This window comes from Alosa sapidissima, chromosome 19 (genome assembly GCF_018492685.1).
Source record: "Alosa sapidissima isolate fAloSap1 chromosome 19, fAloSap1.pri, whole genome shotgun sequence".
Lineage (NCBI taxonomy): Eukaryota > Metazoa > Chordata > Actinopteri > Clupeiformes > Clupeidae > Alosa > Alosa sapidissima.
This window is the reverse complement of record NC_055975.1, coordinates 934,803-960,384: the sequence shown is the minus strand read 5'-3', so window position 1 is coordinate 960,384 and position 25,582 is coordinate 934,803.

Here is a 25,582-nt window from a genome sequence, read left to right as displayed (position 1 = left end):
CTGACTCTTTCCAGTACTTCCACAAACACCTTCCCTGCCTGAAATATGTTGTTTGGCCTCCGGAAAGACCTTTGGGTGAGGACATTTGCTCCAGGACTTTCACATTTCATATCAGTCTCTGACAGTCTTCTTACTATTTGTGACAGTGGGCGGTTTCCAGAGCGGACCATTTTTTTAATTTTTTGGTTGAAGTTCTCAAATGGAAATGCTGAGCACTTATCTGCGTCATCTGCTAAATGTAGTATACTGTGGACATTGTAGACTATGAATTCTGGACCATAGATTTGTTTGGCTGTTTGCACAAAGTATGACAAAAGCTCTTTTGCATAGAGGTGGTGGTGTTGGACTAAGCTGGGACACACGAGAATCGCTAGAGCGACAGAAAATGTTAAAAAATACTCATACACATCCGTTCTCAAAATTCCTTTCAAAACTATTTTTCCGGTGTATAGCATAAACTGCCTCAATTCAGTCGCTTTCCAACGCTCAAGCTCATCCAGGCTCCTTGGTTTTCGTTGAAAAAGGGTAGGCATTGACTTCCTCAAACCTAACAGACGGTTGTTAATGGCAGTGATTTGAGCTCTGCTTATGCGTGTCTGTCTGTTCCCATTTAGCCATGTTAGGAGGAGCTTTTTCATGACCCCAAGACAAGCCTGATGCATATAGTCAACTGGGAATGAATTTATCATGTCAATGGCAAGAGACGCAAAGGGCGAAAGGGTTTGATGGTGTTCTGTTTGAGTATGCGCCCTGAATGACTCGTCTGTGCGCATCTCTACTCCCTCTACCTGCTGATATATAACTCTTCCAAGCCAGACACTTGTGTACACTTGTCACACCCGTAATACCCAGAATATTGTTTTTGTCCCCTTGACCATGGCCTTTGCAGGTGCATCACATACAATGCACTGTAGGTGGACAGCAACATGTTTGCCATTATGGACAATCCCCTCGCTGAGTAGACCACGCAGTTCATTAGTTGTCTCTGATAAAGTCTAGGTCTCACAGTTTTGAGGTGCTACATGTTAGTGCCACAGGGAATACTGATGGTGGGACTTGGTCAGTGGCTGCCAGAATTGACCAAATGCAAGTTTTTGAACTTTTGAAGAGGGGTAACCCGTCTATGTTTAAGGACAGGTTCAAAATATGTGTGTCGGCTGGAAGAGGGTGCTTTTGTAGTGTCTTCTTAAGCATAGTCTCTACACCCAAGTACACATAGTCCATGCCAGATTTGGTTGTCTGCTGAACTGTTTTTTGTGTGCCAAGGAGCGTTCTTGCACTTGATGGTAACTGTGCAAGATTGTGTCTGTTTACAATTCTCAGCAGACTATCTACAGCCGAATGTGTGATGTTGTGATCAACTGCCCAATTAGCCAGATCTTCTTTTAGTGGATGATGTTCAGTGATGGGAGACATGCTTCCTGAGTCTGTCAGATCGGTCACATCCATGTCTACCGATGACACCTGCCATTCAGTCTCATCAGTGAGGAGTGGCAAGGTGGGTGTATTGGGTGTAGACTGGTGGCTGACAGTAGTGATTGTATCTTGTTTAACTGGTCTACAGAACTTCAAAGACTTTCTTTGTGCTGCTATCCATTTTCTGTCATAATTCCTCTTTCTGTTTCTATCCATTGTTCTCTGAAATAAGTACAGTGAACCTAGTTATTTATATGTAAATGTAACAGAGTTGTAGACCTTAGATAATGATAAAGAGTTCTTTCAAAATTTCGATAGTACCATGTTATTGTAATCTCTATTTTTATATACACTGTTTTTTACATACAGCATGCCAGTGAGTCATGATAGACTGTCTGTTGAAATATGGAAGTCACAGGAATAGAAAGTATATGACTTGGTAATGTTGAAGTATAGACAAACACTTGTCATACTGCTATGCTTAAGTCACATGAATAAGATTGATTGTTCAAACATAATGAAATTATGCTGAATGTGTAAGTAATTTAAAGTAATGTATTTCAACCTGTATGCATTACATGATACCGTGACACCAAAACTGTTAGTCAACTGTTGTGGTAGTAGTTCTTAGGACTGATTCTGATCCATTACATTGTCTTTCTTTCAAAAAGATGTAACATTTGGCTCAATAAAATTGAAATAAGGTCAGGCGTGCCAGAGGCACCTCAGAATGTTATTAGGGTCCTAAGGGTGTGACCGCGCACCTTACACTTGATTGACAGTTCAATGTAATGTATTCTCTATGTAACCGTTCAATAAATGTGGCTCCTTATAACAAGTCCTCTCAGTGGATTACTTCTACAAAGTGTGGAATACGACAGGGACTGTGGATAACTTGTACACCATAAAGGTAAGAGTTCATTGTCCTTACGTTTAGTCATGTTCGCTATGTCTAGCTTCTAAATGGTATGTGGTTAATAGCAGTTGTAATGTGTAATCATGTAAAAGCTTGATAGGACAGAAGCTCATGAGTTCACGGTTTTATCGCTGGAGGATAGCCTATAGCAACCGATTGCATTCCGTGCTACATTCAGCGTTAAATGACTGCAAAGTTTGTGGATCAAATATTGTCATAATATCCTGTCTATAGGATCACAAAGTGTGAAATGACAACTCTGTAGGCTATGCCATTTTATTGTGCATGTGCTTACGTTTGTTTAAACCAGTGGTCCCCAAACTTTTTCTTCCGAGGGCCAGCTCACTATGCCTGGTTCTAAGAGAGGGCCAGAGACTCGGAGTATATCAGTAACCATAAATAGCTTAGCGCTGTGAACAAAGGCAGTCTACCTTAGTTGAATATTCCATTACATTTAATCTATAGGCTATTGCAATTTAATACCATTGTTATCTGTGTTTATATTGCCATCATGCCATATCAGTGTAAAATGTAGCTCAAATGAAATAATACTAATAATAGCATTCTCAAAACTATAAGCAGGGAGTCCCAAAAGTATATTTTTGAACTTTGCATACACAGCTCAAGTTGTGAACAAGCAATATCCTACAAATAATTTAAAGTTCTCAAACTATGAGTTTTATGAAGTGGTGGCAGAAACATCTAAAATGACCACCATTCTAACTTTCACTCACCTGATTTGACTTTCAACTTTGTGAACTCTGTATGAACATTTGAACGAGTGAATAAAAAATATAAATAATTATACCAGAAAGTTCCAGAATTATGACTTGAATAGAAGTTAGTTAGTTATTAACAATTAATTGATAATTTTTTAGAATACTTTAAGCACTGATGCAGTCAGCAGAGGCCTCTTACATTGTTTGCAGGTAGGCCTACTATACATTTCATTCCGTTTTCGATGGCAAACGTGAAACAGCGCCAAAACAACCACCAGTGGACAAAAAGAGTATTACATGTGTACTGTTTAGACCCGCTATAGAGAATGAATGGGGGAAATTACGGAGGTTATAGTTTGACGATGTCGTACCTCCCGTGCGGGCCGGATCCTATATACCACGGACATTTTTTGGGGGGCCACCTAAAATGAGGCGGCGGGCCGTATCCAGCCCACTGGCCGTAGTTTGGGGACCACTGGTTTAAACTAAGTCGAATAGGCTATGCTGTCAGGACTGCCTCTGGACTCATTGTTTACGTTACCCCCCCTGCTGGCCTGATCTTGCTTTACTCTGTGTTTGTTTTGAGTGTGCCATGTGCTCTTGCCTTGACAGCTCTCCCCGCCCCATTCTTGCCACCTGTTCTGTTTGATTCAATTATTGGTTACCCTGCTGCTCATTGTATTCCTCTGATTACCTGCCCTACTTATACCTTACTCATTTTGTGTTTCTTCATCTGGTTGTCCTGAGCCTGCACTTTGACTCTGTAGGTTTGAGTCTGAGATTCTTGTTTTCTGGACCTTTATCTGAACTCTGCTACTGAAAACCTTTGAGGTTGGTTTTTTTAGTTTATGGACATTTACGTAGCCCTGATTTTGATTGCTCGTGATTATTGAATTTTTTCAGTTTTTGAACTTTCTCCTTGAATCTCAGTTTTTGATGTTTACTTTTTTTTTTGGATTACTCAACTGGACTGAACTCTGATTTTTGACACTCTCTTTTGGATGTTTGTAATACTGCCCTATTTTGGGATTGACTTGAACTTGTGTGCTTGTGCTGGTTGCCATTCTAATAAATCTCTGGAACTTCACTTTTCTGCATTTGGGTCCTCCTTGTCCCGAGCCTGACAGTACAACCAGATCTACCATGGACCCAGCAGACGCCAATCAAGTGAGGTCCGTCCTGGATTTACATGGAACTATGCTGGGAAAACATCAGGCCATGCTTAACACCATCTCCAACCAAGTGGAGTCAGTGACTGCATCGCTAACTGGATTAGCGGCCCAGAACCAGCAAATTCAACTCTCCATGTCTTCCCAGGGAGGTTCCCAGGCAACTACTGCTGCTCAGGGGGCAAATTCCAGCAGTTTAACGTCTAACCCACCAGCCAGAGAACCCCGCCTACCGCCTCCGGAGACCTACGCTGGAGATCCTGGGTCATGTGAGGGTTTCTTGGTCCAATGTGGCCTTGTTTTCTCTCTCCAACCCTCCACCTTCCCTTCGGATGAAGCAAAGGTTGCCTACGTGATCACCCTACTGTCTGGAAAGGCTCGTGACTGGGGCACTGCCATCTGGACCAACCAACCAGCCCTTCGAACGAATTTCTCAGAGTACTCAAAAGAGATGAAGAAGGTGTTCGACCGGTCCAAGCAGGGCCGAGAGGCTGCCAGAGAGGTCCTACAGCTTCGTCAGGGTCGACAATCTGTATCGGACTATGGCATTCGATTTCGAACTCTGGCGGTTTCAGCGGCTGGAATTCTGAAGCCATGTACGACGTCTTTTTCAATGGACTAGCAGAAGAGGTCAAGGATGAACTTCTTCCCCACACCCTGCCAGCTGGGTTCGATGATCTTGTGGACATGGCCATTCGCGTTGACGTACGGCTGGGGCAGCGGCGTAGGATGCGAAGACCCCTGGTCTTTCCCAAACAAGACTCTCGCCCCACCACTCCTGATTCCAGTTCTGTGCTGCCAGGCACGTCAGAGCCCATGCAAGTGGATCGTGCTCGCCTCTCACCTGCTGAAAAGGAACGACGTCTGAGAGACAAAGCTTGCCTCTACTGTGGCCAACAGGGGCACTTCGTTGATGCCTGTCCGGTAAAAGAAAGCGCTCGCCAGAAGTGAGGGGAGTTCTGGCGGGCGGGCTTTCTAGGAGATCTTCCCCACCACTTCAGACCACCCTGCCAATCACAGTTTTTTGCAAAGGCCAGCGACTTACCTCCTCTGCTCTTGTGGACTCTGGGGCCGAAGAGAGCTTCATAGACTCTGCCTTGGTGGCACAGTGGGGAGTTCCGACCATCAAGATTCCTGTGCCATTGGCCATCTACTCACTCAGTGGAAGCCAGTTCGCCCAGGTCACCCATCGAACCGAGCCGGTGAGTCTGCTACTTTCTGGCAATCATTTTGAAGAGATTGTTTTGTATGTGATTGACTCTCCTCTGAACCCTTTGATTATTGGCCATAGATGGCTGGCTAAACATAATCCTCATGTCAATTGGGACAAGAACACAATTTTGGGCTGGAGCCCATTCTGTCTCACTGTCTGAAGTCTGCCTCTTACCTTTTGTCTGCTCCTGAGGTACGTGATGACTATCCAGATCTCTCCAAGGTCCCTGGGGAATACATCGACCTGAAGCCGGTGTTCAGCAAGTCTAGGGCCACGGCACTACTACCTCACCGCCCATATGACTGCCCCATCGAACTGCTGCCCGGAACTAGTCCGCTGCGGGGTGGTGTGTACTCTCTCTCTGCCCCTGAACGTCTGGCCATGGAAAGGTACATTGAGGACTCTTTAGCCGCAGGGATTATTCGCCCGTCCTCCTCCCCAGCAGGCGCGGGATTCTTCTTTCTCTCCAAGAAGGACGGTTCTTTGAGACCTTGCATTGACTACCGTGGTCTTAATAACATCATGGTCAAGAACAAGTACCCTCTGCCCCTAATGTCAGGGGCCTTTGAGTTGTTGCAGGGGGCGACTGTGTTTTCCAAATTAGACCTGCACAATGCATATCACCTTGTGCGCATCGGGCATGGGGACGAGTGGAAGATGGCCTTCAACACGCCTAGGGGCCACAATGAGTATTTGGTGATGCCTTTTGGTCTAACTAACGCCCCTGCTGTTTTTCAGTGCCTGGTCAACGATGTCCATCGTGATATGGTCAACAAGTTCGTGTTTGTTTATTTGAACGATATTTAGATTTTTTCCAAATCCTTAACAGAACATGTCCAACACGTGAGATCAGTGCTTCAAAGGCTGCTGAAGAATCAGTTGTTTGTCAAAGCTGAGAAATGTGTTTTTCACCAGGACTCTACTTCTTTCCTAGGCTTTGTCATTTCTCAGAGAGGACTGGAGATGGACCCATCCAAAGTGAAAGCTGTGGTGGAATGGTCAACCCCACAGTCACGCAAGGACCTGCAAAGATTCCTGGGATTCGCCAATTTTTACAGAAGGTTTGTGCGTAATTACAGTTCTGTGGCAGCACCTTTGACTTGTCTGACTTCATCATCGGTTAGGTTCATCTGGAATGAGGCCGCAGAGAGGGCTTTTCAAGACCTCAAATCCCGCTTCACTTCTGCTCCAGTCCTGACCACCCCTGACCCCACTCGCCAGATCATTCTTGAAGTGGACGCCTCTGATATCGGTGTTGGTGCGATTCTGTCCCAGAGATCCTCTACTGACGGTAAAGTCCATCCATGCGCTTACTACTCTCACAGACTCTCCTCCTCTGAACAGAATTATGATGTCGGTGATCGGGAACTCCTCGCGGTCAAGCTGGCACTCCAAGAATGGCGCCATTGGCTAGAGGGAGCTGAACAACCATTCCTAATCTGGACGGATCACAGAAATCTCGAGTACATGAAGTCTGCCAAACGCCTCAATGCCCGCCAGGCAAGGTGGTCTCTGTTTTTTAACTGTTTTAATTTTACTCTGTCCTATCGTCCAGGTGCCCAGAATGTGAAACCCGATGCCCTTTCCCGCCAGTTTTCTGGAGCCGAGAAGTCCAGAACTGTGGACACCATCTTGCCATCTCGATGTTTCGTAGGTGCTGTGTCCTGGGGAATCGAGAGAAGGGTTCAGGAGGCGTTGCAGAAGGAGCCTAGCCCAGAGGGTTGCCCTGCTAACTGTTTGTTTGTTCCCAGATCTGTCAGATCAGAGGTCCTTTCATGGGGTCATGCATCTAACCTGGCATGCCATGCTGGGATCAGGAGGACCATGGCCTGCCTCCGACAGCGTTTTTGGTGGCCTAAGATGGTTGCTGATGTCCGAGCCTATATTGCTGCTTGTACTACCTGCGCTAGCAACAAGACCTCCAATCGACCACCTGCAGGCCTCCTTCAGCCCCTTCCTGTTCCCAAGCGGCCCTGGTCCCACATAGCTCTTGACTTCGTGACTGCTCTCCCACCTTCGGATGGTAACACTGTTGTGCTCACAATTGTTGATAGGTTCTCCAAGTCAGTGCATTTTGTTCCTCTGACCAAACTACCCTCTGCCAAGGAAACTGCTATTCTTGTTACTATCCATGTGTTCTAGATCCATGGCCTGCCTTGTGATGTGGTGTCAGACCGGGGCCCTCAGTTTGTCTCGGCTTGCTGGAGGGAGTTTTGCAAATGCCTAGGGGCTTCTGTTAGTCTCTCATCTGGTTTCCACCCGGAGTCCAATGGGCAGACGGAGCGTGCTAATCAAGATCTGGAGCTCGGGCGGCCCTCCTGCACTCCAGTGCCCAGGTGAAACGGGTGGCAGATCGGCGGAGGGTCAAGGCACCACGTTATCGGAGGGGACCGCAGGTTTGGCTCTCGACTAAAGACCTGCCCCTGAAACTCCAGTCGCGCAAGCTTGCTCCTCGGTTCATCGGCCCTTACCAAATTGAACAGGTTTTCAGCCCGTCTGTGGTTCGACTGAAGCTGCCTTTGCCCCTTCGGCGGATACTCCCGACCTTCCACGTATCTTGAATCAAATCGGTCAGCCACTGCTCACTCTCTCCCCCTACTGAAACACCTCCTCCTCCTTGCATTATCGATGGAGCCCCAGCCTTCACTGTCAGAAGGTTATTGGATGCCCGGCGCCTCCAGTTCCTGGTCGACTGGGAAGGTTATGGGCCGGAGGAACGGTCCTGGGAACCTTCGAGTCGGGTCCTGGTCTCCGAAGTCTCTGATCCGGGACTTCCGCCATCAGCACCCCAACCATCCCACCCTTGCGCCAAGAGGCGCACATTGAAGGGGGGGGTACTGTCAGGACTGCCTCTGGACTCATTGTTTACGTTACCCCCCCTGCTGGCCTGATCGTGCTTTACTCTGTGTTTGTTTTGAGTGTGCCATGTGCTCTTGCCTTGACAGCTCTCCCTGCCCCATTCTTGCCACATGTTCTGTTTGATTCAATTATTGGTTACCCTGCTGCTCATTGTATTCCTCTGATTACCTGCCCTACTTATACCTTACTCATTTTGTGTTTCTTCATCTGGTTGTCCTGAGCCTGCACTTTGACTCTGTGGTTTTGATAAAAGGCCATTTTCCACCATAGAATTTCACAAGTGGGATGTCATTGGAAAGAGGAGAGAGTGTAGTTTCAGAATGTGGTGAAAGATCCCTTGCAAAATCCTTCTTCAGATGATTGTGGCTGTTCTAGTGCTGAAATTCTGCAATTTCAACAAATACATACTAGATTTTCAGAGGGGCAAAATATGGCATTTTCCACCATAGAATTTCACAAGTGGGGTGTCATTGGAAAGAGGAGAGAGTGTACTTATAGAATGTGGTGAAAGATCCCTTGCAAAATCCTTCTTGAGATGACTGGCTGTTTTAGTGCTGAAAATCTGCAATTTCACACATACATACTATATTTCCAGAGAGGCTAAATATGCCATTTTCCACCATAGAATTTCACAAGTGGGGTGTCATTGGAAAGAGGAGAGAGTGTACTTATAGAATGTGGTGAAAGATCTCTTGCAAAATCCTTCTTGAGATTATTGTGGCTGTTCTAGTGCTAGAATTATGCAATTTCACACATACATACTATATTTTCAGAGGGGGCTAAATATGCCATTTTCCACCATAGAATTTCACAAGTGGGGTGTCATTGGAAAGAGGAGAGAGTGTACTTATAGAATGTGGTGAAAGATCCCTTGCAAAATCCTTCTTGAGATTACTGTGGCTGTTTTAGTGCTGAAGATCTGCAATTTCACACATACATACTATATTTTCAGAGGGGCTAAATATGCAATTATCCACCATAGAATTTCACAAGTGGGGTGTCATTGGAAAGAGGAGAGAGAGTAGTTTCAGAATGTGGTGAACGATCCCTTGAAAAATCCTTCTTGAGATGATTGTGGCTGTTCTAGTGCTGAAATTCTGCAATTTCACAAAATACATACTATATTTTCAGAGGGGCTAAATATGCCATTTTCCACCATAGAATTTCACAAGTGGGGTGTCCTTGGAAAGAGGAGAGAGTGTACTTATAGAATGTGGTGAAAGATCCCTTGCAAAATCCTTCTTCAGATGATTGTGGCTGTTCTAGTGCTGAAATTCTGCAATTTCAACAAATACATACTATATTTTCAGAGGGGCAAAATATGGCATTTTCCACCATAGAATTTCACAAGTGGGGTGTCATTGGAAAGAGGAGAGAGTGTAGTTTCAGAATGTGGTGAAAGATCCCTTGCAAAATCCTTCTTGAGATGATTGTGGCTTTTCTAGTGCTAAAATTCTGCAATTTCACACATACATACTATATTTTCAGAGGGGGCTAAATATGCCATTTTCCACCATAGACTTTCACAAGTGGGGTGTCATTGGAAAGAGGAGAGAGTGTAGTTTCATAATGTGGTGAAAGATCCCTTGCAAAATCCTTCTTGAGATGACTGGCTGTTTTAGTGCTGAAAATCTGCAATTTCACACATACATACTATATTTTCAGAGGGGCTAAATATGCCATTTTCCACCATAGAATTTCACAAGTGGGGTGTCATTGGAAAGAGGAGAGAGTGTACTTATAGAATGTGGTGAAAGATCCCTTGCAAAATCCTTCCTGAGATAAGTGTGGCTGTTCTAGTGCTGAAATTCTGCTATTTCACAAATACATACTATATTTTCAAAGGGCTAAAAACGCCATTTTCCACCATAGAATTTCACAAGTGGGGTGTCATTGGAAAGAGGAGAGAGTGTACTTATAGAATGTGGTGAAAGATCCCTTGCAAAATCCTTCTTGAGATGACTGGCTGTTTTAGTGCTGAAAATCTGCAATTTCACACATACATACTATATTTTCAGAGAGGCTAAATATGCCATTTTCCACCATAGAATTTCACAAGTGGGGTATTCTTGGAAAGAGGAGAGAGTGTACTTATAGAATGTGGTGAAAGATCTCTTGCAAAATCCTTCTTGAGATGATTGTGGCTGTTCTAGTGCTAAAATTATGCAATTTCAAACATACATACTATATTTTCAGAGGGGGCTTAATATGCCATTTTCCACCATAGAATTTCACAAGTGGGGTGTCATTGGAAAGAGGAGAGAGTGTACTTATAGAATGTGGTGAAAGATCCCTTGCAAAATCCTTCTTGAGATGACTGGCTGTTTTAGTGCTGAAAATCTGCAATTTCACACATACATACTATATTTTCAGAGAGGCTAAATATGCCATTTTCCACCATAGAATTTCACAAGTGGGGTATTCTTGGAAAGAGGAGAGAGTGTACTTATAGAATGTGGTGAAAGATCTCTTGCAAAATCCTTCTTGAGATGATTGTGGCTGTTCTAGTGCTAAAATTATGCAATTTCACACATACATACTATATTTTCAGAGGGGGCTTAATATGCCATTTTCCACCATAGAATTTCACAAGTGGGGTGTCATTGGAAAGAGGAGAGTGTACTTATAGAATGTGGTGAAATATCCCTTGCAAAATCCTTCTTGAGATGATTGTGGCTGTTCTAGTGCTGAAATTCTGCAATTTCAACAAATACATACTATATTTTCAGAGGGGCAAAATATGCCATTTTCCACCATAGAATTTCACAAGTGGGGTGTCATTGGAAAGAGGAGAGAGTGTAGTTTCAGAATGTGGTGAAATATCCCTTGCAAAATCCTTATTGAGATGATTGTGGCTGTTCTAGTGCTGAAATTCTGCAATTTCAACAAATACATACTATATTTTCAGAGGGGCAAAATATGGCATTTTCCACCATAGAATTTCACAAGTGGGGTGTCATTGGAAAGAGGAGAGAGTGTACTTATAGAATGTGGTGAAAGATCTCTTGCAAAATCCTTCTTGAGATGATTGTGGCTGTTCTAGTGCTGAAATTCTGCAATTTCACAAAATACATACTATATTTTCAGAGGGGCTAAATATGGCATTTTCCACCATAGAATTTCACAAGTGGGGTGTCATTGGAAAGAGGAGAGAGTGTACTTATAGAATGTGGTGAAAGATCCCTTGCAAAATCCTTCTTGAGATGACTGGCTGTTTTAGTGCTGAAAATCTGCAATTTCACACATACATACTATATTTCCAGAGAGGCTAAATATGCCATTTTCCACCATAGAATTTCATAAGTGGGGTGTCATTGGAAAGAGGAGAGAGTGTACTTATAGAATGTGGTGAAAGATCTTTTGCAAAATCCTTCTTGAGATGACTGGCTGTTTTAGTGCTGAAAATCTGCAATTTCACACATACATACTATATTTCCAGAGAGGCTAAATATGCCATTTTCCACCATAGAATTTCACAAGTGGGGTGTCATTGGAAAGAGGAGAGAGTGTACTTATAGAATGTGGTGAAAGATCCCTTGCAAAATCCTTCTTGAGATGACTGTGGCTGTTTTAGTGCTGAAAATCTGCAATTTCACACATACATACTATATTTTCAGAGGGGCTAAATATGCCATTTTCCACCATAGAATTTCACAAGTGGGGTGTCATTGGAAAGAGGAGAGAGAGTAGTTTCAGAATGTCGTGAACGATCCCTTGAAAAATCCTTCTTGAGATGATTGTGGCTGTTCTAGTGCTGAAATTCTGCAATTTCACAAAATACATACTATATTTTCAGAGGGGCTAAATATGCCATTTTCCACCATAGAATTTCACAAGTGGGGTGTCATTGGAAAGAGGAGAGAGTGTACTTATAGAATGTGGTGAAAGATCCCTTGCAAAATCCTTCTTGAGATGACTGGCTGTTTTAGTGCTGAAAATCTGCAATTTCACACATACATACTATATTTCCAGAGAGGCTAAATATGCCATTTTCCACCATAGAATTTCATAAGTGGGGTGTCATTGGAAAGAGGAGAGAGTGTACTTATAGAATGTGGTGAAAGATCTTTTGCAAAATCCTTCTTGAGATGACTGGCTGTTTTAGTGCTGAAAATCTGCAATTTCACACATACATACTATATTTCCAGAGAGGCTAAATATGCCATTTTCCACCATAGAATTTCACAAGTGGGGTGTCATTGGAAAGAGGAGAGAGTGTACTTATAGAATGTGGTGAAAGATCCCTTGCAAAATCCTTCTTGAGATGACTGTGGCTGTTTTAGTGCTGAAAATCTGCAATTTCACACATACATACTATATTTTCAGAGGGGCTAAATATGCCATTTTCCACCATAGAATTTCACAAGTGGGGTGTCATTGGAAAGAGGAGAGAGAGTAGTTTCAGAATGTCGTGAACGATCCCTTGAAAAATCCTTCTTGAGATGATTGTGGCTGTTCTAGTGCTGAAATTCTGCAATTTCACAAAATACATACTATATTTTCAGAGGGGCTAAATATGCCATTTTCCACCATAGAATTTCACAAGTGGGGTGTCATTGGAAAGAGGAGAGAGTGTACTTATAGAATGTGGTGAAAGATCTTTTGCAAAATCCTTCTTGAGATGACTGGCTGTTTTAGTGCTGAAAATCTGCAATTTCACACATACATACTATATTTCCAGAGAGGCTAAATATGCCATTTTCCACCATAGAATTTCACAAGTGGGGTGTCATTGGAAAGAGGAGAGAGTGTACTTATAGAATGTGGTGAAAGATCCCTTGCAAAATCCTTCTTGAGATGACTGTGGCTGTTTTAGTGCTGAAAATCTGCAATTTCACAAAATACATACTATATTTTCAGAGGGGCTAAATATGCCATTTTCCACCATAGAATTTCACAAGTGGGGTGTCATTGGAAAGAGGAGAGAGTGTACTTATAGAATGTGGTGAAAGATCCCTTGCAAAATCCTTCTTGAGATTACTGTGGCTGTTTTAGTGCTGAAGATCTGCAATTTCACACATACATACTATATTTTCAGAGGGGCTAAATATGCAATTATCCACCATAGAATTTCACAAGTGGGGTGTCATTGGAAAGAGGAGAGAGAGTAGTTTCAGAATGTGGTGAACGATCCCTTGAAAAATCCTTCTTGAGATGATTGTGGCTGTTCTAGTGCTGAAATTCTGCAATTTCACAAAATACATACTATATTTTCAGAGGGGCTAAATATGCCATTTTCCACCATAGAATTTCACAAGTGGGGTGTCATTGGAAAGAGGAGAGAGTGTACTTATAGAATGTGGTGAAAGATCCCTTGCAAAATCCTTCTTGAGATGACTGTGGCTGTTTTAGTGCTGAAAATCTGCAATTTCACACATACATACTATATTTTCAGAGGGGCTAAATATGCCATTTTCCACCATAGAATTTCACAAGTGGGGTGTCATTGGAAAGAGGAGAGAGAGTAGTTTCAGAATGTCGTGAACGATCCCTTGAAAAATCCTTCTTGAGATGATTGTGGCTGTTCTAGTGCTGAAATTCTGCAATTTCACAAAATACATACTATATTTTCAGAGGGGCTAAATATGCCATTTTCCACCATAGAATTTCACAAGTGGGGTGTCATTGGAAAGAGGAGAGAGTGTACTTATAGAATGTGGTGAAAGATCCCTTGCAAAATCCTTCTTGAGATGACTGTGGCTGTTTTAGTGCTGAAAATCTGCAATTTCACACATACATACTATATTTTCAGAGGGGCTAAATATGCCATTTTCCACCATAGAATTTCACAAGTGGGGTGTCATTGGAAAGAGGAGAGAGAGTAGTTTCAGAATGTCGTGAACGATCCCTTGAAAAATCCTTCTTGAGATGATTGTGGCTGTTCTAGTGCTGAAATTCTGCAATTTCACAAAATACATACTTTATTTTCAGAGGGGCTAAATATGCCATTTTCCACCATAGAATTTCACAAGTGGGGTGTCCTTGGAAAGAGGAGAGAGTGTAGTTTCAGAATGTGGTGAAAGATCCCTTGCAAAATCCTTCTTGAGATGATTGTGGCTTTTCTAGTGCTAAAATTCTGCAATTTCACACATACATACTATATTTTCAGAGGGGGCTAAATATGCCATTTTCCACCATAGACTTTCACAAGTGGGGTGTCATTGGAAAGAGGAGAGAGTGTAGTTTCATAATGTGGTGAAAGATCCCTTGCAAAATCCTTCTTGAGATGACTGGCTGTTTTAGTGCTGAAATTCTGCAATTTCACACATACATACTATATTTTCAGAGGGGCTAAATATGCCATTTTCCACCATAGAATTTCACAAGTGGGGTGTCATTGGAAAGAGGAGAGAGTGTACTTATAGAATGTGGTGAAAGATCCCTTGCAAAATCCTTCTTGAGATGACTGTGGCTGTTTTAGTGCTGAAAATCTGCAATTTCACACATACATACTATATTTTCAGAGGGGCTAAATATGCCATTTTCCACCATAGAATTTCACAAGTGGGGTGTCATTGGAAAGAGGAGAGAGAGTAGTTTCAGAATGTCGTGAACGATCCCTTGAAAAATCCTTCTTGAGATGATTGTGGCTGTTCTAGTGCTGAAATTCTGCAATTTCACAAAATACATACTATATTTTCAGAGGGGCTAAATATGCCATTTTCCACCATAGAATTTCACAAGTGGGGTGTCATTGGAAAGAGGAGAGAGTGTACTTATAGAATGTGGTGAAAGATCCCTTGCAAAATCCTTCTTGAGATGACTGTGGCTGTTTTAGTGCTGAAAATCTGCAATTTCACACATACATACTATATTTTCAGAGGGGCTAAATATGCCATTTTCCACCATAGAATTTCACAAGTGGGGTGTCATTGGAAAGAGGAGAGAGAGTAGTTTCAGAATGTGGTGAACGATCCCTTGAAAATTCCTTCTTGAGATGATTGTGGCTGTTCTAGTGCTGAAATTCTGCAATTTCACAAAATACATACTTTATTTTCAGAGGGGCTAAATATGCCATTTTCCACCATAGAATTTCACAAGTGGGGTGTCCTTGGAAAGAGGAGAGAGTGTAGTTTCAGAATGTGGTGAAAGATCCCTTGCAAAATCCTTCTTGAGATGATTGTGGCTTTTCTAGTGCTAAAATTCTGCAATTTCACACATACATACTATATTTTCAGAGGGGGCTAAATATGCCATTTTCCACCATAGACTTTCACAAGTGGGGTGTCATTGGAAAGAGGAGAGAGTGTAGTTTCATAATGTGGTGAAAGATCCCTTGCAAAATCCTTCTTGAGATGACTGGCTGTTTTAGTGCTGAAAATCTGCAATTTCACACATACATACTATATTTTCAGAGGGGCTAAATATGCCATTTTCCACCATAGAATTTCACAAGTGGGGTGTCATTGGAAAGAGGAGAGAGTGTACTTATAGAATGTGGTGAAAGATCCCTTGCAAAATCCTTCCTGAGATAAGTGTGGCTGTTCTAGTGCTGAAATTCTGCTATTTCACAAATACATACTATATTTTCAAAGGGCTAAAAACGCCATTTTCCACCATAGAATTTCACAAGTGGGGTGTCATTGGAAAGAGGAGAGAGTGTACTTATAGAATGTGGTGAAAGATCCCTTGCAAAATCCTTCTTGAGATGACTGGCTGTTTTAGTGCTGAAAATCTGCAATTTCACACATACATACTATATTTTCAGAGAGGCTAAATATGCCACTTTCCACCATAGAATTTCACAAGTGGGGTATTCTTGGAAAGAGGAGAGAGTGTACTTATAGAATGTGGTGAAAGATCTCTTGCAAAATCCTTCTTGAGATGATTGTGGCTGTTCTAGTGCTAAAATTATGCAATTTCACACATACATACTATATTTTCAGAGGGGGCTTAATATGCCATTTTCCACCATAGAATTTCACAAGTGGGGTGTCATTGGAAAGAGGAGAGTGTACTTATAGAATGTGGTGAAATATCCCTTGCAAAATCCTTCTTGAGATGATTGTGGCTGTTCTAGTGCTGAAATTCTGCAATTTCAACAAATACATACTATATTTTCAGAGGGGGCTAAATATGCCATTTTCCACCATAGAATTTCACAAGTGGGGTGTCATTGGAAAGAGGAGAGAGTGTAGTTTCAGAATGTGGTGAAAGATCCTTTGCAAAATCCTTCTTGAGATGACTGGCTGTTTTAGTGCTGAAAATCTGCAATTTCACACATACATACTATATTTTCAGAGGGGCTAAATATGCCATTTTCCACCATAGAATTTCACAAGTGGGGTGTCATTGGAAAGAGGAGAGAGTGTACTTATAGAATGTGGTGAAAGATCCCTTGCAAAATCCTTCTTGAGATGACTGTGGCTGTTTTAGTGCTGAAAATCTGCAATTTCACAAAATACATACTATATTTTCAGAGGGGCTAAATATGCCATTTTCCACCATAGAATTTCACAAGTGGGGTGTCCTTGGAAAGAGGAGAGAGTGTAGTTTCAGAATGTGGTGAAAGATCCCTTGCAAAATCCTTCTTCAGATGATTGTGGCTGTTCTAGTGCTGAAATTCTGCAATTTCACAAAATACATACTATATTTTCAGAGGGGCTAAATATGCCATTTTCCACCATAGAATTTCACAAGTGGGGTGTCCTTGGAAAGAGGAGAGAGTGTACTTATAGAATGTGGTGAAAGATCCCTTGCAAAATCCTTCTTCAGATGATTGTGGCTGTTCTAGTGCTGAAATTCTGCAATTTCACACATACATACTATATTTTCAGAGGGGCTAAATATGCCATTTTCCACCATAGAATTTCACAAGTGGGGTGTTATTGGAAAGAGGAGAGAGTGTACTTATAGAATGTGGTGAAAGATCCCTTGCAAAATCCTTCCTGAGATAAGTGTGGTTGTTCTAGTGCTGAAATTCTGCCATTTCACAAATACATACTATATTTTCAAAGGGCTAAAAACGCCATTTTCCACCATAGAATTTCACAAGTGGGGTGTCATTGGAAAGAGGAGAGAGTGTACTTATAGAATGTGGTGAAAGATCCCTTGCAAAATCCTTCCTGAGATAAGTGTGGCTGTTCTAGTGCTGAAATTCTGCTATTTCACAAATACATACTATATTTTCAAAGGGCTAAAAACGCCATTTTCCACCATAGAATTTCACAAGTGGGGTATCATTGGAAAGAGGAGAGAGTGTAGTTTCAGAATGTGGTGAAAGATCTGATGCAAAATGACATATAGGCCGTAGGGTATACATTTACTGTAGAAAAACGTCAAAATCTGCTACATGTTTCAAAAGATCCAGCACAGAAAATAAAGAAAAAACTACATAATCTGCCACCCTCTACATACCCCCCCCCCCCCCCCGCCCCCCCTTCTAAATTACCAAATGATTTAATAGAACACAAAAGGCAACATTTATCAAAACATTCAGCAATGGAGTCAACAGAAAAAAGATACAGGCTTTTGAACGTCTGTGAACAATGCCTGTTCATCTGCAACAGGCACATGCCTGTATTATCGCGGATTTGCGGTCAACACTGGCCCCTTGTGGTAGAAAATTGCAATATTTAAGGTGGAATGGAAAATTAACTCCCCCGCGATCTGAAAGTGGTGCTAACTTCAGCCTCGTCAAATTAGGTTGGTAATGTAAATAGTTTCGACATGAGTAAGTTACATACACATAATTCTTCATAACTGGCGTGTTAGTAAAATATCCTGTGAATTAATAACTAGATGTAACGTCAACGTGTGATTACTAGCGGTCTTTCCCATTGGAATCAATGATATAATGTTAACTTGTTTTCCGCTAAAATGGGGTGTGATGCAGATTAAATGTATCTTTATGATGATGCGCTGTTAGTAGGCTACGTAAAGGCATGCTGCACACACTTGTTTGAGCCTTTGGGCTTACGAGCCGGCCAAAGAGTAGTAGCCTAGGCTGACGCATTAATCGTGTGCCGCCAAAGATTTTTTCACCGTCACTTGTTCTGTTATCAACAATCCTCTTTGGCTGCTACTATTTGATGCACCGTTTCTTGTCCTCCAACTGCCAGACACTTCCTAGAAAATCTTCTAAGAACTTTACTTCCTCCTAGTCCTCCTCCTGTAGTCATGGAGATAATAAACACCAACGCAGTTCTGAACTCCCGGTCGGCTGAATGGTGTTTTAAATGGCTGTGGACACCGATGCCGACATGAGTGCGATGCACTCTGCTTTCGACATTCATTTACATTATTAGATTCTTTTCAATACAACAAGTGTGTGGCAAGTGACTGCACCATAGACTGTAGGCCTATAAAATGGCAGTGCACTCATGTCGAAAAGTTCCTTATTTTCAACTGAACTAAAAAATAATAAATATAATGTTGAATAGGCTATAGAATTTCCTGTTTGTTATGCCCTTTATAATGTGTGTAGGCCTACATTTTGTGCATGCACTTCTGCGGAAGCATTTATTTCAGTTTATATCAGTTAGGCCTATATTTCTGAAGAATATATTGTGTTGCCTCAGGTCTGCACATCTTTTGAAATTTGATTTGGAATAATCAAATAGACCTACGTCTTAAAGTTCAGTTAATAAAGTAATTTGCTTTGCTTTAATTTGAATCCCAATCAAGATACACAATAATTGCTTTATATTGTTAATATGGACTCCTGGAAAGTACAGAAATGCAAAATAATAGAATTTTAATCATATGATAAAATATGTGATTAACTATAGGATAAGGGATCAGATTCCAAAAATAATTCCATAAAAATACATGGATTCCAGTTGCTGCTACTGGAAGCAACTGAATCCATGCATTTCCACTGAATTATTTTTGGAATCTGATCCTTTATCATACCTGTTCATTCGTACTCGTCGCTCGACTTATCGTGACTAAATTCAAGATGGCGTCGAACGGTAAAATTCCTTAAGGTACTGTCTGTATAAATCGTCTTGTAAATAAACTACCAGTGCTTCTATATCTCATTTTAAATGTCAAGGCCTTCGGAAGTCTACCAATGAAGTATGGAGCTACTTTGAGCCTCGTAAATGGTGTAAAACAGTAATTTATTTGCATGGCTAGGCTGATGCCCGAGGCACCACAATGAAACACTGTGTTGGTAGCATTGGCTAACTAGCCAGATTTCTGAGTGCAGGGGACAAGCTGAGGTGAGCTATGAGACATACGTTCACACTCGGTATCATGTTTCAACACACTTTAGGTCAATATCACACCGGATTTCTCCTTTAAAGGGAATGTGAGATGACGCTCTGATTGGTTTATTGCATGTTACGCCCAAACCACACCCATGAGTAATGTAGCAACTTCAGACCACAGGGTCAGATGACCTATGACCTATTTAAAATGGTGGTGGTCTTTTGTCTGTTCAAGTCTGATGAAGAGCCGAAGGGCTCGAAACGTCATGTGTATGGGGATTGAAGTCAAATAAAAGAAAATAAACGGAGTGTGCGGACCTTCTTTGTTACTGCAACAGTCATTTATCCCGCCGGTAAAATAGCAACAGCGCCCAAGATCCGCCAACAAAGCTGTTGCGTGTTGTGTTTTCATACTTCTGTTTCAGATCGGTAAGATAGCGCCCATTGTTTTTAAACAATACCTTCAAAATTCAATCTCAAAAAACACAAAAATATCACGGTCAAGATTAATCTTACTTTTCACCTAATGTCTATTGTAGATATAGGGCTGTATTTTGGGCTCCAGCGCATGGCGTAAAGCTCGTTATTCACCCGCGTAAAGCTTAATTCGGTATTTTGCATGTTTATTTTTTAAACATTGCGACCAGGGGTGTGGCAATTAACAACCTAGGGAGGGGCCTGGCGCGTTGTCTAAAAATCGCTATCATACACCACATAAACCTGGTCAGAAGTGAATGGCGAGTTGTTCATATGCTATTTTAAGAGCACATGTCAACAGTCATATTGGCAGGTGCACGCACCATCCTTCTATCATTCATGAACGCACACCAGCGCACGTCCATGCAAAGCATTACAAATTGCACGATTACAATGGGAAACATAATTAGAATAAAGATATTACGAAATACTGTACATCTCATGATGAGTAGTTATTCACTATCATTTGGGTGGTTGACGTTTTAGGCCAAAAAAAAGTTTTTGAAAAAAAATATAGATATTAGGCATGGAAATCACTTAGTCCTGTTGTACTGACCCTTCCATTCCCAAAAATATGTATGGTCTTTTAGATTTTGTGTTGAAATTCATATTTATTCAATAATTAGTTGTGGTAGTGATTAAAATTGTCATATGGTGTGACATGAAAGTTATTGCTTGTAAAATTATAATGGGGTATTTTGTTTTTAATGTGAGCAATGTATTATAATCTTCTATCATTACTTCATCAAGATCTAGCATTTCCTTGTGCAAATTTATTACATTTTACAGTATATTTCTTCATCAATACACAGAGTAAGGCATATGTCCTCAATCTTTCAATAAACGTCATATTCATTTTGACATACCTTGATATAAAAGAAAGAAAATGCTTGTGACTTTTGCTGACCCTATTTTATGTCTGTTCCATTGAGATTTTCATGATACAGACCCCAAAAGCCTTATTTTCATAATTTCTTGATGTCACACCAAATGATATGGTGTCACGCCATATGATAAATAACACCACAAAACAATCTGTTAATACAAAAATGTGTATTATATGTATTTCACAAGTAACAAAAGACAGTTTAAGACAGGTATACAGTATCATGTAAAGGTTCACTTTTAGAAATCACAACTATGCAAAACAGAATGCCACCAAATATTGTATAGCTCTTGGGTTCCCTGAGTTTTTCTCTTCTCAATGGTGGGCTTCAATCTGAATGTTTGTAGTTCCCCTTTGAGTTTATTCTCTTTATATCTGTTAAAAGACAAATTCAACAATTTATTCAGATAATTTAAAAAGTTTTCCTGCATTATAATCAGATTAAATTGTTGCAATTACTTTAGTGCTAAAGACAACATTAATATTACTTTTTTCTTTAACACCAGAATTTATTTTCTCAGACTACTATTGATATTTAGAATGTCAAATATGTATCTTTTGTATCCAAGGCTGTAGAGTGAGTGAGTGAATGTGTGTGGGGGTGATTTCTGTGTTTTATGTGTGTGTGTTTCGCAATACATGCAATAGTTGCACATCTTAAATAATAAATGTTAAATCATGTTAAATATGTCAAAATATATATTACACTTAATTATGAGTTAAACATATGTATGAAAATACATTATTTATGCAGGAAAATGCAGTTTCTATCATACAGTGTGACAAATAAATCATATGGTGTGACGAGAAAACCCGGTCACACTATATGATATGGAGTCACACCATATGAGGTTTCATGTACTTAGCATGACATTAAGCAATGTGCTTTTATGCTAACATCCTAAAAACATGCTAACTGCAATATGACAATATAGTTTTAAAGATAATATTGACTGAAAAGTAATTTTATTTGGGCATTATTGCGTAAAATGCATCACACCAAAAGACAGTGCAAAAGGGAACTGAAGCAGGAGTGCCGGATATACTTGATTTTTTTGAAAACATGAAGAGAGAAAACTCACCTTGTAACTTTCAGTGTCCTTCTGAGGTGTTGTTCTTCCTCCTGAAAGAAGGAGGACCCCTACTCCCCAAAGGTCTCCAAACAATTGCCCGTTTAAAAAAAGTAATATGGCGTCACACCATATGATATCCATTTCTGGGACAGTTACGGGTGGCTTCATAATATTATGCCTGAACTTTTAGTCAAGCAGACTCACGAGTAGGCATCTGGGTTATCAATATATGATTGAATAAACAGAAAATGAATTAATTTTCTTGTTTTTATTCAAAATCAAAATTTGTGAAATGTGACTGGGATAGTCACGCCATATGAGCTTTTTCTGGTTTGGCTGAAAATTGTGAAAAAATGGAAGATTAATCCCATGAATGCTCTGTATGTTCATATAAAACAGCATTTCACCATATCACCATAGTTTTTGATATATTTTTTTATAATTTACCTATCTTTGACACATTGGACCAAAAAAAGCCCATGTCATGTCAACCACCCATTTGCAAATTGGTAATGACGGTTAAAAGTGATTAGGGGAGAGGCGAGAGACACGTATGGAGCACAGCTGAAGACGCACTGTCACGAGATATAAGCAACTCCTCTGCAGGATAAATGTTGTTTTATTCAGTCATTTGAGCAATATTAGGGTAAGTGTTGCTTTTTCCAGCCTGTTTTTCGATGGTAACCCATTGTCAGTCAATAGTGAAAGTAACTGCATATAACGGTCTTTGTTGACTGACACCTTGGTGAAGTTTGTTTCACTTTGCCAATGAGTTCAAATAATAGACGAGTGCAAATGCGTGAAGGCTATGCTAGGTTTTAGTAATGCATGGTTTAAGAATGACTATTTCATACGGTCTCGCAAGCAGCCTCCTTCAAATGCGCCGTTGAATGCCAAAATACCGATGCATTTATTTGACATATCGCGCTTTGCGCCGTTAAAGGGAATGCCAGATGTCATTCTCATTGAAAGTTTAATATGATGTTACGCCCCAAACACACCCATATGACTGATTAAAAAACCTAGGAACACCTTGTTGCGCCATGCGCTCCACTTTTGATAACGAAACCCCTCCCAATGTGAACTGGACATCCTACTAAATTTTAATAGACTTTTGACGAGTGACGATGCACTTTAGAATGTCATGATAGGGCCCATAATGTATGAGAGATATACAATGGTATGTTCTCAGTGAAAATAAAAATGTATCACCTTTGGTTCAGAGGTTATGATCAATTTACTCATAACTGCAAGTAACAGTAACATGTAGACTTGTTAAAGCGTAGAATGTTTTCTTTCCCTGGTTTGACATCTGACCCAAAAATACATAGATATAATGAAAATTATATCTATGTATGTTATATGTTTAATAATATAATTATTATAAAAATAATATGTTTTACCATTAAAACAATATGCATAGTTAAATATGGGATGTCTTACTATACACTGAAGAGGCTAAATCAATTGTGGGGAGGAAAGAGAAAAGTTGAAGTACAAACTAGCTGATGGTGACTGCTTCTCTGTGTGCTTTATTCTACTATGAAAACAATAAGCAGGGATCTTGCAGGTTTTAGTAAGTCAAATTTAAGACCTTTTTAAAGGTAAACTATGCAGTATTGGCAATTTCCTTACTGTTTTCTCTGTGTTTGCTTCTTTTTCGCTGGCTCTGTCATGACGAATGTCTGAGAAACTCCATCGCTACCTTTTTCTAGCCGGTGCCTGGCATGTATGTGTATTTGAATGCAGTAAAGCAATTCGTTACACTCGTTATGCTTCCTGACACTGAGGCCGTCGGCCCGCCGGCCCACAGTTGCAAGGGTGGTTTTTCCGCTCACAGGCGCTAGGGGGAAGCGAGATGGCCACCATTCAACCCGAAAAAGTCATATAACCATTCCAATGACTCTGAAGCAATATATAAATGTTGTATATTTAACAATGAAGGTAAATTAAGCTAAAAAACTTGCATATTAAGCTAAAAAACCTGCATAGTGTGCCTTTAAGACATTTTAAGACCATAAAGATTGAAATTTAAGACCTACACGACACATTACCAAAAAATATTCAAATCAAAGAAATTCTGAAAAAATCATTGAAAAGTCGTTGAAAAAGCATTAATTTAATTTACAGATAAAGCAATCACACTGGTAACCTTCCACACCCAACATCTACAACCCAACTGCTTTTGACATTGCTCACTTGTAGTATACTCAAGGAAAAACATCCGTGTCACGTGCCAAATGCCCTAAACCTTAAGCCCAAAATGAAAATAATCTAAAACAAACTTGCCCTCAAATAGAATAGATCAAGGAAGTAAAAAATGAGACTGGAGTTGAAACTGGGTGTGAAAGTGTGTTTTGGGTGGACACTCTGCACTTGTGTGCGTGTGTGTTTGCATGAGAATGTATGTGGGTGGATTAGGCTTACAGTATTTTGGGGGAGCTGAAACCACCCAAAGATGATTAAAAGCCCTCCTAAAAATATATAGGCCTAGTATTAATATGCGTCCAAATTCACTTCCATTATTCTCTGTTGAATTGCTCACGGAGTACTTATCTCGCACAAGTCGCACAGACGCCACTTGAAAGAGCGAAACCAGAGCTTTCGAATGATGTTAGCGGCTAGTGCTGATAAACAGTTTGCATTTTGCGGCTAGCTTACATTTCTCTGCATGCTCTGGCTTGTGACTCCAGCGCCTTCACACCCAGAGTCCCTAATTGAATAGTTTTTTTGCAAAGTTTGCAGCGAGCCTCGTACCTGGAGCTGGGTACCACTTGTAACCAACAGCAGACATCGCTGTGATCTAGCCAGTGTTGCCACAGTTACCTTAAAAAAGTAGTCTGATTACTCCTTTAAAAAGTAACTTAGTTACTTTTAAAATCAAGTAATCAGTAAAGTAACTAAGTTACTTTCAGCAGCTGCCGACAACACCCCCCGCCGCCTCTACATAAAAATGACAACCGGTTTTGCCAATACTCACTTTATTGGAAATGCATTTTAACAGCAATGTCACAACAATGTATAGCAGACATCCCAACCTGAAAAAAAGTAATTTTAGGGAGATAGCCCTAAAAGTAGCCAACTTGCTTCAACTTGGCCAGCTTCACTCGCGGTATCACGCGACTTTAATTTGTATTTTTCCAGTGAGATGCTGCAACAACCCAAACAACCGGTAGATGGCTCAAGTGAGCAGGGTGTCTCGTAAAAAGAAATGGAGCCTGGAAAACCCTACACAGACTTCACTACAGACTTTAGCAGACTGGTTTAGAAATAATGTAATAGCCAGAAATATGTCTGCCCTGCCCTAATAAAGAAATATTTGGTTAACTGCGAGTGAATCCCGTTTGCAGCCGTAGAAGAAACGTAGGACAAATTAAACATTCTGGTTTTCTCCGAGTGCAACGATGATAGACAGACATAATTTGGACAAAATACAAGGATACAAGGAAGTTTATTGTCACATGCATATAGTTACTGGAAGTAAGAAATGCAGTGAAATTATGTCTGGTGTCAGCCTATTTGTGCAAAGTGGGGGGGGGGGGGGTAAAAAGTGCAGTAGAAGAGGGGTTTAGTAGATTAAGTGGCAAGGGCTGCATAAGAAAGGTGGGGGAGGATTGGAATTGGGGGGGGGCACCCAAGAGCAACAGGGGCAAGGAAAAACTCCCTTACCAAGGAAGAAACCTTGGGCAGATCCACGGCTC